This window comes from Rhea pennata, chromosome 1 (assembly GCF_028389875.1).
Source record: "Rhea pennata isolate bPtePen1 chromosome 1, bPtePen1.pri, whole genome shotgun sequence".
Taxonomy (NCBI): domain Eukaryota; kingdom Metazoa; phylum Chordata; class Aves; order Rheiformes; family Rheidae; genus Rhea; species Rhea pennata.
This window is the reverse complement of record NC_084663.1, coordinates 6,303,899-6,324,075: the sequence shown is the minus strand read 5'-3', so window position 1 is coordinate 6,324,075 and position 20,177 is coordinate 6,303,899.

Here is a 20,177-nt window from a genome sequence, read left to right as displayed (position 1 = left end):
TGTCAGCATCTTTTCCATGAACTGTTTACAAATGTCCACGCTCCCTTCTATAAAGGACACTTTAATCCCTTCCCTCAGCTAACTAGACAGCTCTCTAAAATATGTAATGACCTTACTGTCCTCCCACTTTTTAGGGTTTTCTACTTATCTTGCCCTTCAGCCCCTTTTTGCCCTTTATGCATTTAGATACTCTGGGTCACAGTCACAAGTATCACCAATATTCCAGCCCCTTTTTTTGTGTAACATTGCCCTTACTGACATAATGCTATGTTACTTGTTCAGTCTTGCAGGCAAGAATTCAGGGGTTATTTTTAAAAGATGATGGTGACAATGACTTGTCTCATATCTACTGTGAGTTCCCTCAGCACTGGATAATTGGCCATTCTCACCTGGACATAATTGAGCAGGACTCGTGATTATGGACCAACTACTGCCCTTACTTCAGCCAGCTGTCTTAACGGAGTAGTAATGTCAATTATTCTGAGGAGCTGTTTTAGCAGTCCCTTCGAAACCTGGCGAGCTGCCTCTGCACAGGCAAAGGACTGACGCTGGTGGTCTGAAGACTGGCTCCACTCAAATGTTGATGATTTTTACAAACTATTTAAACAGACAACCCAACATGTCGATGAACCAGAATGTGTTAGCAGGAATCATTATGAATTCTTATTCCCTACAAACCGTTAATTAACTGTGACCTGCATGTGGCATATGTACAGATATCTGTTTTCCAGACCATTCTGCTAATAATCCTGCTCTCTGACAGAGCACCATTGATTTGTGGGGGTACCTGCATCTCTCCATGCTAGATGTGAACAGCATCTCAAAAACAGAGGAATAATTTGCCATAACCACAGATTTTTGTAACTCTGAGCCTGTAACCTGCGATTACTTGGCTGGTTTTATCCTCAGAGAAAGGTTTCCTAAAGAGAATGTGTTTGAAGGTAAGGCAGTGGAAGGGAATGCAAACCTCTCTGTTTTGGGCATAAATTCACTTTACTGAATATAGAAAATGCTGGTCTGAACTGGACACCAAATTGACCTTATCTAGTATCCTGTTTCACAAATACTGGCTTTTAACACTTCCTCTGACAGCATAGGAGCCACCTCAGAATTAAATAGCAAATGTAGAGATAGTCTACTTTCTCCCATGCTCATCAATTTGCAAACAAGTCTCTGTCAGGGAAGCTGGAAGTTTGAGATCTCTCCTCACTTCTCCCAAATATTGCTGGCATTTATTATGGTTATTATTATTATTTCCTTAGTTAATCTTGTTAGTTTAATTCTATATCTAAACACGCAAAATCAATTTTGCATGGAGTGAGGATGGAAGTGAGATATTTATTTATTTTTAATAAGGATAAGCTCATGTTCTAGAAACTAGCAGTGCTTTTCCAGTTTTGCATCACTCCCCAAGCATCCCCCTACCACCATCTTAGAAACTCAGGATGACACAAAACTGATAAAGTGACAGAAAGTATCAAATGTCAGCTAGGGCTCTGATTCCCTCTGGAGGCTCTTGGGAACAAAGTATGAACAGATTGTTCATGCCAGAATATCTCATTATTTTAAGCAAATTGACTTTCTTATTGACTACACTGAAAGGTTGTACACTAGTTATAATTACCAGTTCTGCTTAATTTTCTTTTATGAAAAGGTCTATACTCTCTACTTGACAGTATTATTTTGATTAACCTACTTTTTGCCCCAAGAGGCCATTTAATATTTAAAAAAGAATGACTTGATCGTATGTATGTATAGCACATGCACACGATTATCATGTTATAATCACCCATACCTAATCTGAAAGGTGATGTGCCTTCTCCTACATTTTGCAATGAACTATGAGATTTTGCACACATGGTGAGCCTAAGAGTAATATACACATTAAAAATAAAAAAATTCTGCAATTGCGGAAACTCAAAGAGCATTTTGAGCACTCTACCATGAAATACAACATTGTGATGTGAAGAAGAAGATTAGAGGCTTTGTTTCACAACCCCTTGTTTTTAGTTTGCAACTTTTTAAAGATCTCTATATTTGGCTGATGTTTCATTGTTAATTATATATATATATAAAATATATAATATTATATATATTATATATTATATATATAATATAATATATATATATTATTAATAATAATGTGATATACTAATTTTTACATTCTCACCTCTATTGCTCTTAAATCTAACTTTCACCCACCTCTATTTTCGACGTGACAGTTAATACAAACTGACTATGTCTGGTCTGCTCAGATATGGTTAAAGTAATTGTTCAACACAGCTTTTTGGCTTTCTAAGAGACAAGAGGGATCCAAAAGAGCCTGCTGATGCAGAAACATCTACTGTGAATGAGAGCCAGTGAAATGTCACTTGTAATCCCATTAGAGTAATCCAGGATGGCTACTCTACACTGGCCGAAGGGAACTACTTGGTCCCTACAATAGTTCATAGGAAAACATGGGGAAAAAATGAGTGGTTCAATAAAAATGAACCCCTGTTAAGGGTTTAGAGCTGAACATTATGCTACCTCCTGTTCTTCAAGAGAAAAGATTTCTTTTCTTCTAAATTTTTCTTTCCTTATAATCTCACAAACCAGTGGGACTCCCTTGCTGACATAGATGCTAATTCTGGTGCTATTACATGTTGATCTTTCAAGCCAAGAAATTAAAAAAAATGATGTCCTCCACATATCAATTTTCTCTTGACACATTGACAAATCACTGTGAAATGCTGTTGTACAATGACACATGACTTTGCAAAATGACTTATTGTTATTCATATACCCATCCTGACTACGTTTATCCTGCTGACAGGAAGAGGACTCAGTACAATTAGAACTGCAAAGTCAAGTGAGAAAACCAAATCAGAAAGTATTTTCATCATTAGAAAGGTAAAACTCCGCTTGCAGAATCTTTATTACTAGCAACGAGGCAAGAGGCAAGAAGAGCCCAGCTTGGTTTTCACATCACAGGCTGTGTTTGCAAGTGGGAGAAAAGAAAATAAGCTGCTTTTCACTCATAAAGTGAGAAAACTGGATCTGGAATCCATTGGGAGAAGACATAGGAACCTACGGTGTCAGTTTTACTGTCACTTTTCAGACTACAAGCACTTTTTGGGAACTCCAGTTCGAGCTTGAAGGAATGATCTAATAAAACACATAATCTCTGCGGGCCCATTGCGCTACGAAATGAGTGACCACAATTAAAATGACCCTGAGAAGCTTCAAAATAAGATTTCTGAGATTTATTGTGAAAAACACTTAAAATTGGTACGCAGCCTTTCCTACTGCATGATGAGCTCCCTCCAGAGAAATGAAAGATGACCCAAGCGTGCCCCATTTAAGCAAAGGATTAACTGAAGGAACAAGGCTGCTTTAGAGATGTCAGAGATCTATAGCCATTGCTATGGATCAGATTTAAGAAACACATTGTTTATGTGGAGCTCTTCTAATAGCAAAATTTCAGGAAGTAAGTTGCTTCCCATTTATTTTTTATGCAAATGATGTAAAATGATAACAATTGTATTTTAATACCCAGTATGTATCTGGTCTAAGTCAGCATAGGAGATCTGTGGAGGTGTTGCATGTCTTGTATTATTCTATACACTATACATTACTGACCATGGTTATTTTGTGAGCGTGCAGAATAGCCTAAAGAAGAGTTTGGGCAGCTGAATTGTGGTGTGGGTAAAATTTAGGTTCCAGCATGACACAGTTCAGTGGCTTTCTAGTTCTTAAGGTTCCTAAAACCAGTATTCCTAAAATTCAGTATTTCTAAAAAGTTATTTTCCCTAAATGTTTTCTTAACAGTGATTCTCCTTCTGCAGCAGTGCAGCATTTATTTGCTGGAGTATGAATAGCTATTTCCTACCTAAACTGTACACACACACACGTACACTTGAACACACATATACATAATGCACATACACATACATACATACATATGTATATGTACATATTGAGTTTGTTTTACAACCTTTTCACCACTGTATTGAACCCCTTCTCAATATAGTCAATAGAGCCTGGAAAGCAATTTGGTTCACCTGAAAATAGACAAAGTTGCTTAAACATATGCTTCTATTGCCATCTGAGGCATCTTTGAACATCTGAGACAAGCCAGGAGAGTGGATGATATAACATAAAATGTATGATCCTCACACCTTTCTGGAAGAGCAATTAGAGGCCATGCAGGATACCCGATGCCATTCCAAATAGCACTGCATGCCTATCTGTGGGCAATTGAATTGAACCCCACATTTCCATAGACCATAACTGAAGTGTAGACACATACCTAAGACTTAGACCTGTACTTTTAGATATGTCTGTGTAGGTGGCTTGAGCTGAGCTGAACCCTATTTGCCTTCTCAGGACCATGACGGACCTGAGCTCTGAGATCCCAAACGGATTGAGACTCTTCCCTACATCTTTGAAAGAGGTTCGGGAAAGGAGGAACAGTTTGGACATATCCTGTTGTCAATGGCAGCTCTGGCAGGAGCCTGGCATTTACCTGGTGTGACTAGTAGCGCAAGGACATGCAGTGCACTGAGAGACCTGCTCTGAAAAAGCCCTAAGCTCTAACGTGCTACCAGGAGTAAGAGTATGAGTGTATGTCTGTGAAACCACACGTTACTAATGCTATCATGTACTCTGCAACTGCAGTGCTATTTGCCAACAAATGTATAAAATCAGGTGTTGCCTATTGGATGTACAAGAATTTATTGTCATCTAGGGTACTGTATTACTTATTTTATGTATGTATCTGTACATATCTGTATATATGAATATACAGATATAAGATGGTATGTATTTAAAAAGAAAGAAAAGTACATGTATGGCAGACAGACTTGTATGTGCGAATTGTTACAGGCTGTGAAAAGCTCACGTAAAAAAGGAACTCTAGAAAAGCATAATGGAGCAGTAATAAATCAGCTTAGTGCAATTCATTGCACTCATACTTTGGTTTTTCAGCATGACAGCCCTGCTCTTTGCACTTAAAATGTTAACGAGGGAACGATGCTTTTGCTACAGCTGTACTCCAAAAATGCATGTGCAAAGAAGGAGTTACATAACTCAGTGACTCTGAGCGGGTCTATGCATCTGAGGTCTACCGGATCCTTCTGCACATTTCTCCTTTTGTGTCTGTTTTATACTCACACTCATGTCTTTCAGAGAGGTGGAGGCAGCATATCAAGGGACAAAGAGGAAGAAAATGTATGAGCAGCATGCTGGAGTGAAATCCTGTTGTAGAGATTCATTAAAATCTTTCTGCGTGAAATCTGCTTCGATCTATAGCTGTATTTAAATGGGTTTTACATGCAGGAATACGGGATTCTATTGCACGTTGGTGTCTGACATTATTGATTGCAGAAGCGGGCGCATTGGTGGCCTGTGGAGCCTGAAATCCTCGCTCTGCAAGCCGTGCACATCGCGGCAAGCGCAGAAATCCCCGCACTGGCATGTCAAGGCAGCTCAGCCTTGATCTGAAAACATGGCCTTAGTAGGAGAAAATTAAGGTCACTTCGACCTCCAAGTGTGGAAGAGGGCAGTAGGAACAGCAGCAGCGACTCTACCAGGGTTACTAAGGTGTTATGGTGTTCCCACCTATGGGGAAGCGGACTACAAAACTTATTTCACTTACCTTACTAAACAGTCATCGGATGGTAATAACATTTGACTGGTTCTTAGCTGTTGAGGGCCAAATATAAATCTATTGAGGAGCTTGGTTCCTCCTGCATTCATAAATACAGTATCTTATAAGTGACAAAAACATGTATGAAATATATTTTTAAGGAGTCTATTTTCTGTCTCTGGCATTTCAATATCTTCTCAAAAACAGCAAAACTGGAGGTTTTCCAGGGTTTGGAAATGTAATCCCCTTTCATATTCAAAGCATTTCACAGTCCACTAAAGGCCTGATACACCATAATGACATTTTATTATGGGTACTTTACCTATTGTACAATAAAATTCTCAGGGACTGTCACTGTACATATATTTTTGTCAAATGCAGCACCATGATCTTTCTTTCTAGTTTCAGCTCAGGAATCGGCTTGGGATTCTTGAATAAACTATAGTCCATCAGAAGGAAAATAAATGATGGGAAAACTGTCACTTTAGGAGTTGAATAACTGGGACCTGTGTGAACTAGTCAGAGATAATTAGGCTGAGAAACAGTATGTTTCTGGCACAAAAAAAAAAAAAAAGTTAGAGTGTATTAGCTCTACTTTCAGACTATTTTAAACCTTTTCTAATGTAGGTCTTACTTACAGTCTCCCTCTTTCCAGCTCAATGATTTAGGCATCTGACTTTCAGTATGAATGCAAAAATCCCTAGATTCGAGTTGCAGACAAACCCCTTCCATCACAGCCTTCTTGAAAGCATCTAAATGCCATGTAGAAAAGTGCATTTGAAGAGTCCAGCTGTTCCCCTTGAACAGGAGCTGGCTATCTTGTGGTCTCCAGAATTCAGGGTAAAGGCCCGTAGTTGTGCCAGGCCCGGACCATTCCTGTCCTATATAGGGAATACTTATAATTAAGAGCTGGACTTCTTCTCCATCCAAGCTATTCTAAGGCATCTGCTTCAGTTCTGAAGACTAAGAAATGTTTGGTACAATTTCTGAGCTTAAACAAATTCAAATAAGCAGAATGTTTCTTAGAAATTGTTTTACTGTTCCTTCTTCCTGTCTGCTCCTGTCAATTCATCTACTGGTTCAATCACAGATAAAGTAGCACAAATCAATGAAAAAGATTTCAATCTTAATTGCCTCTAATTTGCAATGGAATAATTAATTGAATACGCTGTATCCTGCAAAGCTTCTGTCTTTTGTTCTGCAGTTTTACTGTGCCATGTTTAATTGATTCTGGTAGTAGCTTATAATGGACTGCAAGAATTCTCTTCAAAAAATTAAAAAATAATGTAAAAAAGACTTACTGAAGTAGATGTGAAAAGATGCATGTTTCCACCAGTTGTAGGGATCATAACTTGTAAATTTTACCTTGGCTCGTAAAGCAAATATCTCTTACAATAGTCTTCCACATCCTCCCCACCCCCGCAAAAGCTAGTAGATAAATTTTATTGGAGAGGTGGAAGAAGGATACAGATGCATTTAAAATTACTCAGAGCCAAACTGTGATCCGAAATCCAACAGTATAAAAAGAATGCTGGCAATCAGCTGAAAGATATCCTAGCATCATCAAAGGTATATAAAGTTGCTGCTTGAGGACATGCCTACTCTGACTGCAGAAGAACCGGAGGAATTATCTGCTTCTGTGAACACCACGCTGCTAGTAGGGAGGGTGATGATCTTTTTATTAGGGTGCTGTGGTTCACAAAATCAGACTCTGCTATTTCTTCTTTCCAGAGTTTAGGCAGCTCACTAAGCCTTCTGACTATAACTGAGTAAAGCCAGCTGGCATTCAGCAATGCTTTTGCTCTTCCTCTTTGCTCTGCACTTTATCCAATTTATCCAGAAGAATTTTCTGCTGCTTCCCCTTTTCTCCCCAAACTTCGTGCTTCAAGTTCCTTATTTCTGCCCATGTGTTCTCTCCCCATGACTGTTCAGGGGACTGTTTTCTTTTTCTTTTTTTTTCTCCTTTCTTTTAACTCAACTCATTTCATAAATCTGAGTTATTGTGCAGCCTTGCAAAAGCAGCGTTGGTAGAACAGAAGTAGTGAATTATTCTGGTGAGACATGGGCTGGAGGTGCCTGGGGGATGACGGAGTAAGGAAGGCTTATACAGGTTTCTCAGCTAGAGAAAATGTACCATGGAACGACACAAATGAATCAGACAGGAAAAAAGATGACGAGCTATTAGGGCTGTTGAAAGGGAAATTCAATTGACTGTCATCTTTATACAAATCAGTGAGAGTCAGGTTTGAAGTCAGAGCGAAGAGGTCTGAGAGAGCAGACATAGTGCTGCTAAAGTGCAGGTTTTTTTAGCTGCTTTTTAGCATAGCCTTGTCTGTACATGTCAAACTACAGCCCTGTCCTACTTTACCATAGAAACAGTACCAACGAGATGCATTTTTGTTCACTTGTATCACATAACACCCACTTTGCACAGAGATGCAAATAAATACAGAAGTGCAGGGCAACAACGCACCAGAACCTTTGTCTCTTGTTCTGAGCTAAGATCCTCTCCGTTTGTGCTCTATTCTTTTTTCTTCATGCCTTCAACCTTGTCATATTCAGATCACGCCTCATTTAGCTGGATTACTCAGGTCACCTTAGATTAATTGTGTAATTTGGCACTGATGCAGCTGATATATCCCTATATGAGTGCTGTGTCAAAGCAGTCGTAATATAAGCAGGATTTAATAAAACTGCTAGAAAACCAGAACATAGACTAGGAAATCTGGTATTTACCATCATTGTGTTTTTTAAGATTAATTAGTGGATCTACAGAGTAGTCATTCTATGCACATGCAGTTTCCTTACATATTCCAAGTCCCATCCCTTCAATTTGACATCACATGGTCATTAATTCTCAATGTTTGGTGTTGGAAATGTTCTTCTCCTACAGTAGTTTTCTCTTGTACATCTATTTTCTTAATTAAGAATTTTGCAGGATGGTAGCGAGACCATAGGATGCACTCAATTTTTTTCTTTTTTTAAAAAAAGTCTGTCCTGAAAAGTTGCCTTTAATTTACAGTTAAAATCAGCTAATACAGTTGAAAACAGGTCCCAAATATCTGCATAGAAACTTAAGTTGTCATAGAAAGACTTTGAATAAGAGAAATTGATGTTCAAAATATTATCTTGCGCAGGCATTACAAGTTAATCAGTCCCCAGAAGCCCTAATCCAGCAACACATTTAAGCATATACTTGGTTTAATCAGCTATTGCAGCGAATGAGATTCTTGACATGCTTAAATTTCAGCATATGCTTAAGTTTCGTGCTCAGTTAGGTTCCTGGTGTATTAGATCAATGTTAAAAATGCCATAGCTTAGATAATCACAATCACATTAAAACTTTGCTTGTCTTTTTATTATATGTTCAATATGTAGCATTAATATTTATAAGCATATGGAAAGCGTATTTACAAGCACTTTCCTGTAAACAAGATACTTGGAATTATTACAACATTTCTTTTTTTTATTTTTTTTGCCATTTTATCATTTCTCTTTCTTCTTTATGAGTTTTTCCTAAACTTTTCCATTTTATGTTTATTATCCTTTAATATGTTGAAAATAAGCAACATCCTTCTTTCTTTTCTCATTTTGAATTGCTTTCTCTCATTTATTTGTTCCTATGATCTTATTTGCTTTCTTTTTTTTAATCATTCTTAGTGTTTTTCTACAGCTTTATCTTTCTTTTCCTTTTCCTTTTTCATATCTTTCCCATTTTGTTTCTATCTCAGTTGCTTTGCATGTTTCTGCTATGTATCAACAGTGGTAGAGACTGGACAAATGATGTCTGTGCTATTTCCTCTGCTTAAGTCCACTAGGAGAAACTCTGGTCCCATGGTATTTCCGACATAGCGTGCTTTGAGCATGGATTGCCAAGAACAACATATCTGAAGAATGCTTTTCAATGCCATACCTGTAAACAGCTACATATTTAGATGCATAAGGAGTTTCTTTCCAAAGCAGACTCTTTATGCATCCCAAATGATTGCAGATAGTTGCCTAGAAGTATATATATTTCCTGGGAATGCTTTGGAAACATTCAAAAACCCACATCCATCGATTTTATTCTTTGCTACCTGGTATTGAAACTGTGAATGTTAAGCCTTGTAGTCGCAATGATCTAAAAAACCTGACAGAAATCAACATGGTGAAGTTTGTTGTCTCTTTTGAAGCACCACCATCTGAAGGCTATTTCATCAGGCCCTGGGGGAACAGGAAGGTAGCTTAATAGATGTTCTCAATATTTATTCAGTTGTCATCTTAAAACCAAAAAGAGGAAGAGAGGAATGCACTCTCCATTACACTCTCCATTACACTAGAAGTGTTTGGAAATTTTGGGGAAAAGTTAACAAATAAAACAGCCCAGATGCAGCCCTCTGTGAGAAACCCCTGGCTCTAGTTTAGCACGTGAGCCAGACTTGAAGCCAGAGACCTTGGATATGTGAGATCCTTCCTGCTGGGAGAGTCTATCTGGGTGATTTGCCCTAAAGCTGGGAAATAAAGAAATCCCTGCTGCAGCCCTGTCAACTTGATATCCATGTAGAAACACACATAACTAAACCACCAATTTCAATGAGTCCTGAGAGCTTCTTCTTTGAAGATAATATTGGGATAAAAGAAATTACAGATCAATTCAGTCTTTTCCAAAAGGACATGGAGTTTTCCAGAAATAGGAAAAATTGTCATCTGTTCAAATTAAAGCCACCTGTTTGGAATTATACACATATAAAAAAATAGGAGCAGCAGATTATTCTCATACTATTCTTAAATATGAGATGATAATTATGTATATTCTCAAGATCAGTAAAGGCAAATTTCTTTCTATTTTAGTCCTCACTCTCCCTTTAATATGTGCCATTATCTAGATTAACTGACGTAACCTTTCTGTCCCTCAGAGCACCCTATAGAATAATGTGCTTTGAATTGTTTTTCATTAGTACTCAGTGATGAAAGTATTATTTTAATGCACAAAATGTACTATTTCAATTTTCTCCTTGTGAGGAAGAAAGAAGGAAGAAGAAGGTGGAGAAGGACTTTTTCTTTTAACTGGCAGTGAAGGCAACTCTTTGAATGGAACCCTAATCTGAAACACCAGTTCTCAAAAGGGATCATTAGCCCTTGTAAGCACAGTAGCAAGCCCAGTTAAAGCAAATATTGAATCAGACAAGATTTAAATGGATGTATAGTATATTGCTTTTTGATTATGCAACAAGAAGTTCTACTAACCTTGTTTTCACTGACCTATAAGAAAGTGTGCATTGATTTGATGTAGTGAAATCTCATAATTCCTCATTTCTGCACACAAATGCCTGCCTTTTCCCTGAGAAAGCCTTGTAATTTACGTAGAAAAAATTTATGTAGAAGGATGCGCCTTTCAAAGTCCAAATCAAAATTTGCAAGAAATGAAAAAAGTACTGTTCCTTGAAAAATATCCTAAGTACTAGTTTTGATTCTGAATATGCCTCGGCCAGCTATAAATGTTTTTGACCATGAATTCATTGTAAATGTTGCCCCACGTTGAACGTATGTCTGTCTGGCGATAATACCCGAGGTTTAGTTTGCCTGGCAGCTGTGGATAATCAAAGCCTTGTTGTGGATAGAGTCAGAGAAACAATCCATATTTTGTCACTGATGCTTCAGTATAAATAAGCAAGTAGGACATGGAGGCAATACTATCTTTTCATTTTAAAAGGTATGCATTAGAGCTGCCTGACACATCGTTTAAGGTCCTTTCAGGAGTACAGTATTCTTTGCTTAACACTGAACATTCATTTCTGTTTGAATTTATCAGAATTCTTTCGTCAGCCAAAGACTAACCTGTATCCCATCGTACAGGGCAATTTCAGAGAGTGGATGTCTCTCCCAAATGGACTCTTTTAGAGCTTCTTGCACCACCAAACAAAATAATCAGTGTCAGAGGTACAAGGCAATTGTTTTATCTAAAGCCACCCACTCCTCTTTTGTTTTCTTGAGAACATTGTGTGCTTTTTATTTTACATCCTCCTCTTCAGATCTGCAGATGTGAAACTTTAAATGCAGGGTATTAAAAAAAAAACATGAAAATTACAGAGCTATGCAGTCAAACACTATGTGCCTACAATTCTACAGCAAGAAGAGTGGAAGTAATTTTACATGTTACTTACAGACATCCATGTGGTAAAAAGAAAAATAATAATGTTTTTCACAAAAAAATGCAAAGAGTACCATTTGCATTTAATATCAATGCTAGAAAATGAAAAGTGCATTAGTTTCTGTGCAATAGATAAAATCCTTTAAAATGAAGCTCTGAAGAGGCATTACTAAAAATAAAAGGAACTGTAAACTGAATATTGGGAAATGCTTCCTGGCAATTAGATCCAATACAGGCAGACACAAGCAATGACACAATATGAACTCTACACTTATGAGAAATGGATATGATGTTGGCCAATCAGCCAGGTGAACAATGCATAACACAAACACCAAAAACGTAAGAAAGGTCCCCTCTGTATCTAGCTCTATAGCTAGCTTATCAGAAAGGTGATATATTGCTCCTTATTCTTTTTGAGTTTAGATTATGATAAAATCTTGGCCACAAAATTCCCATTTCCTTCATTGGGCCAGAAATTCCCCCTGTGGTGCAAAAGTACTCCTGGAGTAGAATGCAGTTGGCCTTACATCTTGCATGCTTCTGAAATAAAATATGATTAGCTTCTTTGTCTGTAAATGTCAGGTTTATTATAAGCATGATATATTAATATTAATTGGTTTCCCAAAGCAGTGAGAATTCCCAGCAGAGACTAACACATAAAGGAAAAAAAAAAATTTGTCCCAGAGGTTTGACAGGATAGAGATAAGAAGGGAGATGCAGATAAAAGGGTAAAGAGGTTTGTCCAAGACCAGAATTAGTGACAGAGTTTGGATGAGAATCTACGTGTCCTCATCTCCACGTATTTTCCGCAACCTTTCACTTTTTTGTGTGTGACTTTATGAAGAGTTTTGGGCCAGCAGACGGTGAAGCACAGACATTGGAATTATTAAGATTAAATTTACGTGGAGTTCAAGAAAAATTGACCCTTAAATATACACACATTGAAAGGAAGATATAATAGAAGTGTATTTATCCGGACTCCCACATATCATTCAGAAGTGACATGTAATATCCAATGCCTCAACAGGAATAACCAAGAACATATATACATGCATATATGTATGTAATATAAGCATGTGCGTATGTGTGTATATATATGTATATCATGAAGAACAACCTGTTGTGTAGATTTTCACAGAAAAAGAGCCGAGTTTTATAGTGTCTCAAAAACTAAAAAGGAGCTAGTGCCACAGTGAGAAATATTAACAAGAGCATAATCTGCAAGACATAGTAAAAAGGATTCAGTTGTCTAAATATAGACAGCTCGTACCATTTCAGACATCTCAAAATATTTGAGACATCTGTACAGGACAGGTGGACACACAGAAGAGCTGTGTGAAATGCATCCCTTTCTGAAGAAGTAGGTGAAGACCAGGTGGGACAGCCTACAGTATTTGTAAGATATTAGATGGCTATGTGGGCGACAATGCACAACTACAGACAGGGATTTATCTCTGGAATTACTCATCCAGAATTCACATAACCCAACTCCGGCATCTCCAGGACTACTTATCTAGGCACCTACTGCACACAAGTCTTATGCAATATAGGACACCCAGTTTAGGATGCAGTTTACCTGGCCAAAAGCAGACATGCACTTTATGAAGGGACTTATTGTGCCCTGAACTCTTCTGATTTTAGGGAGATTACCAGCTCTCTGGTGCATGTAAAAGGAGACTATGGTGACTTGCTCAGCTGTAGACATCTACTTGGAAACTTGAGTATAGCTAGATGAAACCCCACCCAATCTCCGTATTTGAGGCACAAAGCTTGAGTCAAGTTGGAGAACCTTCAGGAGAATAAGAAAATATGATCTATGAGGAGGGAGTGAATGAAATGAGTTTTTCCAAAAGAAGTAATAACCTGATGGGGAACGCTAGCTCTCTTCAAGTACATAAATGGCTGCTGCAAAGGGAAGAGAAGCAATCTATTCCCCATGTCGGTGCTGAAAAGGATTAGAAATAATAGGTTTAAATTAAAGCAAGAACATTTTAGGTGAGAAAAAAGAAAACTCAAAAAACCTTTTTCGACCAGAGAGTACAGGAAAGAGTTGAATAGTCTGTCTGGGAAGTTGTGAGGAGTCCTTCACTGGAAATCTGGGAGAACACCTTAAACAAGCATCTGTCAGGGCTAACACATCTGCTGTTGATACCTCTTAGGGCAGGGGGATAGATGAGATGGTCTCTGGGACCCTCCCACCCATATGAGTCTATGACACAGGAGTGAATAAATTACCTTACTTAATTTATCTTTGCACAGACACAGAAATAAATAATAACTGGAAGTCAAATCTTACCAAACTTGAAAGACTAGGAAACACACATATAAATCACTGACAATCCTGTAAGACAATTTACACCACATTGCAAAAGTGCTCAGCACCCAGACAGTTAGGCAGCTTTTCCTAATACCTCTAGCACAATTCAAATGTCAAGTGAAACAGATTTGCCAACTCTACCTGCAAATAGTTTAGAGATTTTCTAGGCCCATTGTGCATACAGATTTTGAAAAATAGAGCAAGTAAGTTGGAGGAGTAGTTCAGTCTAACTCCTAGGATGTGTCAGATCTTTGACAATTCATGATCCATTGCTGTGACAAAGACAACATACAATTAGTCTACTGCTAATTTTATTGCTGAATCTACTTACTCCATAGTTTGTGTTACAATTTAGCATAGCCAGATGCCCAGACATAGGAGGGAAATGGATATTTGAAATACCCTTACCCTGAAATAGCCCATGTTTAGTTACTGTCATTAGAATTATTTAAACCGGGAGCATGCACTTGAACAAAACGGAGGTTGCATACAACAGATAAAAAACAGATTAAAAACATTTGTTTTAAAAAAGTTAAACTGTGTATGAATAATTTATACAAAATGCTTCATATAATTAGCAATACAGGAATTATTTGGTAATAACTAAACCATTACTGTGCATTTTCTGAATTAACATAACAGTCTCTACTGTCAATCTATGAAAATGGTATAAGAACTCAATAGCAGTTGCTCTGATAATTGCTTCTGGATATGTAGCTTTGGTGCTGTTGAAATGATTTTGACTGGAATAACAGCACTAGGTGCCCTAGATGTGAATACTAATTTTAAGAATTTGTCATATTTCTTTTGCTGATTGTTTTCAGTGTTATCCTCTGTCCCTGAAGGGTTTTAAACGTAATACTTGTGCTTAAAACTTCACAGTTACTTTTCTTGGAATGTAGTCCAAAGAATATAACTCCTCTACTGTCTTATTCCCATTTATTTCACTTGGTGATAAAATGGTCTTAGCATGAAATACTCATCATTTAAGAACTTCTTTCTCTGCTTGTCCATGCCCCAGAGCTTCTGTGGCTGTCATTGTGGTACCCAACTCAAGATACTGTTTGTTATTTCCTTGTGCCACATCTGTGTGGATGTGATTTAACGTGTTAACATAAAAATTTGACTTATTTTCTATGTTCCCACCTGTGCTTCCTAAGGTGTACAGAAGATCAGGGAGGTGAGTGAGAAGTAAGGATAGTGTACTGGTCAGAAACCTTGGACAGAAATTACTCAAGAAATGAAAAGTGGCAAAAGCTGAACAAAGACCCAGTTCTGAAACCCCTCTTAAACATCTTCAAATCAAGTTTCTAACTCCAGAAGCACAGACTTTTGTCTGAAGTGTCACTGGAATCTGAATACAGAAATTTGGAGGTGTTGTTTTTCCCTCTCTCCTTAATTTGTGCTACAATTCATGTTGCTACGTTCACAGAACTCTACTAGAATCATTTGTCTCAACAAAACGAAAATCCTCCATTTTTGGAGTGCATGTGAAAGATTCTCAGGGAAATTTTTCAAGTTTTTAAATCTCAAAGTTGCAGAGATATACCAACGCCTAACTGATGATCTTTTGTTTCCATAGAACCTGTCCAGGATGATATGGAGTTTGGAAGAGTTTAGCTGAATGCCACAAGATGAACTGAAATATCTCTGCTTCGTTATGGAGAGGTTGAGACACTACCATTGACCAAAGAAGCAATTCTGAGCGGAAGGAGCAAGTGGGAGAAAGGGGAAGATAGGAAGAGAATGACCCAGTGTGCAGCACAGCGAATGAATGAAAGGGGCCAGGGCAAAACTCAAATGGCTGAACACTAGACTTATAACTGGTGGGTGACACAAGTCTGAGAGAATACAGAAAACACAGTCCTTGCTGGCTAACTCCAGGGGAGCTGGCGGGGCGGAAATGATTTGTTTCTTAACTTTTGCAATTTTCATATCCTGTGTGGCATGGAAATTAAGGTTTTGGTATGAGATGTTGAAAAATACCCTCCAAATTAGGCAGAGCTGGGATTGAAACTTAGCTTTTCCTCTTTCAACTGCTTTTTTCAAGTTGTGATGTCAAGAAATTGGCATAAATCACCTTCCACTTAGTCTAAGATGCCAGGAGAGAAAAGTGTCCACCTACTTCTGAGCAGCTGAGTACAGCAGTGTGTCCCTTCCTTATCTGAAAGTGTTCAGTCCTTCTTGCTTGATTTTTCTTTTTTCCTCTTTTGTCCTGCAAGTCCCTAAAACCAACTTGAAGCGTACTGGATACATATCTGCAAATATTTGGGATCAATTAAATAGTGTATTTTGCCAAACATCACCCAGAAAGTTGTAACCAAATCTGTTTAGGAGTTTTCTTGGTGTCACTCAGTACTCACTAGCAAGCGAGCCTGAAGAATAGCTTCTAAATATGCGTGATTTTTGGTGTTTGGATGCTTGGCTGAAATCACAGACTTAATTTTCAAAACTACCGAATACCTGGACAGTCCCGTCGATTCCAGAAGGCTGAAGCGCGTTAACGGTCTTTGAAAGTGCAGGATGTAATAACTCAAATGAACTTCCCAAATGGAGGCAACCAACGATGATGAACATGACTGAAAATGTCTGTGTCTTTCTCCAGATTTCTAAAATTCATATCAATGACATTTACCCCTTCTCAGAGGGATGCGTATTCATGAGCTTAAATTTGAAAATGCAAAGCACTGCAGACAGCTACGCAAAAACAACCGAGGAAGACACAGCAGAGTTCTCCCTTGGAAACATACAGTGTTATTGTGTATTGTATCTTGCTGTCAGCTTCACATTTCAGAACTGAGCATGACACCCTGAGTATGCCTGCTAAACCAAATATGAATAAAAATTCATATTACAGCAGTTCTGTTACCAGGAAACTTCTATTAACAATGTCCAATTTTGCTCCAATATACATATCCCGTGCTTAAGTGTATTGGAGTCTGCATTATTTCTGCGTGTGTTTGTATGCCTGCTAAGATTTATGGTGTAAAACCATCCAATTGACACTGCATTGGAAAAGAAAGCTCTGCAAATACAATGAATGTACATAAAAATCTCTCCTGTAAGAAAGAAATGGAAACTTCTTTTTTACAATATATCGTATGCAAAGCAGATGCAGATCCTGCTCTGCATGTTTCTTGGGGTTTTTGATAATGTTTAATTTGCCTGTGCTATTTACAATATCACTAAAAATTCTTCATTTTACAAATAGAAAAATAAATTAGAGAACTATGTTATATATTCTAAGTTCTAAAGGGGCTTCTCTAGGTTCAGTCCCCTTCATATTTACAAAGAAATGCAATGAAAAAAAATGGTAAGATAAAAATCAAGTCCATAGACTCCTTGTAATAACCTTCTCAGATAATCTTAGCATTCCAGCCTCTGATGTACATAAATTAAATTTATAATGTGAGAAGGAGACCTTTGGACAGAGCTTTAGCTTAATTTCCTCTCTATAGTCACTCCTGTCTGGGCTCTCAGATATTTTTCTGTCTTGAGGGACTTCTACCATGTACTAAACATCTGTTGAGTTTAGTGGGAGTAAAAAGGACATTCACAACCCCTTGCAAGATTAGGGACTTTACATTGGTTGTTTCTGGATCAGAGATGAGTTTCAGTGGCACACCATAAACATACATGTATCTATGCATGTAAATCTCCCCAAATACTTACTTATACCTCTCCCTTCAATATACATCAGCAGGAAGGGCTTTCTATATTCTGTACTAAAACCACATTTTTTTCAGATGATGTATTCGCTGTTAATAGATGTAACAAAAGTGATAAGAGTAGACTATGAGGAACTATCAGTTTCAGATTGCGGTTAAAATATTAGCTACTAACTATCTTAGGAATCCGGAAAAGAAAAGAAAAGAAAAGAAAAGAGAAAAGTGGACATTTCAGACTTCCCTGCTAAATCAATGTAAGAGACATACAAAATTGTCTTTGTACATGTCACATACAAGGTGTGTTGAAGTCTGTCTACATGAGAAACTGGTCAGAGTTACTACAGTGAAATTATTATTTCTGGCACTTACTTCTAATCCCTTTCTTTCTCTCGGAATATGTCCAGGTAGTTCCAGCTGTCCTTAAACCCTTCTTCTGTACTATGTCTAAGGTACATACTTTTCCATATTTTTGTCACATTACATAGTTTTGAAAGCATATGACCTATACTTTACTTTTTAAGAAGCCACGGATGTCCGGTATAAAATGAATACAATCATTGCTACAGATCAAGACTGGTAGCATGATTTCAAAGGCTAGACGCTGGCTTTATACTCAGGCTTTATAACTGCAGACTCAAGTGGTAACGGATCATTTTCTCACAAGTATTGCCCTATTCTAAATATTACTCACAGTACATCACACCCAATGACAAGGAGCCAAAGCCACAATGCTTTACCAAGGAAGAGCATCTCACTTCCACCTCTACTGTTAGTTTTCCAACTGTTCAAACAGAAACTCTGTTTTGGTAACAGCTTGTTGAGAGAACTCCATGTTTTCCCAGTATGTACTTGAAGAAGATTAATGAGTCCTACTCACATGCCAAGTCAATCTGTTCCTTTCCGTCAATAAACTCCCATAGAACAAGTATGTCTGTCTCACTGACTATATTTTCATGCAGATATACCGCAAAAGTTTAATTAAAACACTAACCACAAATGATCATGAGACATTCTAAAACACCATTTAAGAAATAATTGAATAGGTATTAGGTAAGCCTTCTTACTAAGAACGTTTGCTTCCATGGGTCAGTGAGGAGGAAGGAAAGTATAAACAATGCAAATAATTTCAGAGAATAATTCTTATTATTTAATTTTGATTTTCATCTGGTACAGCCTATTTTTAAAAAATGATATCTACTCACAACACCCTACTTGCTTATTGTCCAAGAATAAATAATTTTCATTCAAAAGAAGGTACAATATCTAACCCTACGCTTGTTGATAAGATAGAGGGAAGAAATTCTGTAAATAGGGAAGGCAGATGACAATGTCTGCAAGACCGACTTGTTTATGACAGCAATGAGGTACCAGCCAATTCTACTATACAGATTTTTAAAGAAAGAAATTAAGAAGCAAGAAGTGGATTTCTCATCCCCTTGAATTCTGCAGAGTCGTAGTGTGTTCAGGACAGTGCCATCATTGGGAAATTGTAGGGTAACAGAGTTCTACCTACCCCTCATTGTACAAAAAGAGTATGCAAAAATATGGAAATATATATGTCTCGACTAGATTGATGACAACTAAAATTCCTTCCTTCTACTGTTCAGTTTTCTTCTTAGTAAGAAGCGGCAAAAGAAATGAAAATTCAGTAGAGACCATAAAAATATAGAGAGTTAAAACACTGTAGACAACTTCAACATATTTATTCTTTCAGAAACACTAAAATTTGGCCAGTTGGCCTAATATGAGACCATTAAGAACAAAGGATAATTAGGCTTGCAGAAGAATAACATCACTGAGGGAAAAATAACATTATAGGCTATTTCAGAGAGCACATTTGTGGTCCTTACTCACTACAGTCATTAAAAGAGGAGCCACACTTCTCCCAACTTTTTCTAGTATTTGAAGATGAAGCCCAAAGTATTTAGTGCCAAAAGCTTCAGTGGACAAAGTTCCTGCAGGGTCTTGGGACTTTGGTCAGCACTTCCTTTACAGGTGTTTGGACTTACGTCCCCTGTGTTGTCTGGCACCTAAAGCAGCCTCCTGCCTCTACAGAGTTTCAGCTCAACTTCTTTTGCTTTTCTAGGAGAGATGCTGAGATGCATTAGTAATCAGGCACATCTGAGCTTTTAGCAGCAGGGACTAGCACGCTGATAGCAGTTCTGGCACTGTCCAGCACTTAGAAAAGAAAGACCCTGAAGAGCTCTCTGTCTGGCTTTTTTTTGTCCTAGATTCACAGGCCAGGAACTTCTAGTGGAGTCTAGTCTGTTGTTGCTGACTTTAGCTTAGTATGGTCACTCTAGGTCCAGACTTCAGTCCTCTAGTTTTCCTGCAGCTTCTCTGTCATATCATCCACTCTCAGTGGCTGGTCTACAAGAACATCAGAATTTGTTTGGAAAGTGTGTAGTGGAGAGATATCTCTCCTTCAGATAT